Below are 1,170 nucleotides of genomic sequence, written 5' to 3'. Positions count from 1 at the left end.
TTTAACAGGCTCTTTCCCTTGTTGTTCCCCTAGTTGTTTTCCACTCCTCAAGGTAATTGTCTTCACATGCTCCTTCGGGTTCGTTTCAGTATTGCTAGGCAATGACCCTTGAGTTCTGTGAGCTACCATGTTGGCCAACTATCCCATTTTTATTTTCAAGTTTTTAATGGCAGCTTGCTGGTTTTGAAAGTTTGCCTTAGTTTCACCCATGAAATCAGTAGTGGCCTTGGTGAGAGTTGCAACCAATTCTTCCAGATTAGACTTCTTTTCTTGTTGTGGAAAATCAGGTGGTCCTCTATTCTGATAATTCTGTTGTTGCTGTTGATTTCCCCAGAAAAAATTTGGATGGTTCTTCCAGGCAGGCTTGTAGGTGTTTGAGTATGGATTGTTCTGTTGCCTTCCTTGGTTTGCCACATATTGCACTTGTTCTTGTACTGGAGGCATGAATGAGCTGTCAATCGGGCAATCTCGAGTAGCATGTTGCCCAGAACACATCTCACAGGTCTGCACACGAGTATTGACAGCATTAATAGATAAATGATCTAATTTTTTGAAAAGAGTGTCTACCTTTGCATTGAGTGCAGTAATAGCGTCTATCTCATGAACTCCAGCAGGTCTCCTCGTCATGTTTCTCTCATTGGGCCATTGGTAATTGTTGTTGGCCATTTCTTCCAAAAGATCATAGGCCTCATCAAGCGACTTTCCCATCAATGAACCTCCAACAGCAGCATCAATATTAATTCTGGTATGGTTGTTCAGCCCATTGTAGAAGGTTTACACAACCGACCATTTAGGCAGCCCATGGTGTGGACAACTCCTAAGCAAATCCTTGAACCTTTCCCAGGCTTCATATAAGGTCTCCATATCGAATTGCACGAAGGTTTGGATGTCAGTCCTCAACTTGGCAGTCTTAGCAGGTGGAAAGAATTTTGCCAAAAATTTTTGTGCTAAGTCATTCCAAGTGGTGATCGAGCCAGCAGGAAGAGACTGTAACCATGCTTTAGCTTTGTCTCTAAGTGAAAATGGGAACAATCTTAGCCGAATTGCATCATCTGACACTCCATTATGCTTAAGGGTATCACATATCTCCAAGAAGTTTGCAATGTGCGTATTAGGGTCATCATTGGGCAATCCTCCAAACTGAATTGCTGTCTGGATCATTTGGATCAA

General features: G+C 42.4%; 1 non-coding gene across 1 annotated transcript; it reads left to right on the top strand.

Moving 5' to 3' along the window:
* The first annotated feature begins 796 nt into the window (after positions 1-796).
* On the top strand, positions 797-903 carry LOC140858961 (small nucleolar RNA R71). Its single transcript, XR_012142364.1, has one exon. It is a non-coding gene; the product is annotated as a small nucleolar RNA R71 (small nucleolar RNA).
* The last annotated feature ends 267 nt before the right edge of the window (positions 904-1,170 follow it).

Source organism: Elaeis guineensis, chromosome 6, assembly GCF_000442705.2.
Source record: "Elaeis guineensis isolate ETL-2024a chromosome 6, EG11, whole genome shotgun sequence".
In the NCBI taxonomy this organism is placed as follows: Eukaryota; Viridiplantae; Streptophyta; class Magnoliopsida; order Arecales; family Arecaceae; genus Elaeis; species Elaeis guineensis.
Note: the sequence above shows the minus strand (reverse complement) of the source record. Positions and strands in the feature narration are given on the sequence as shown.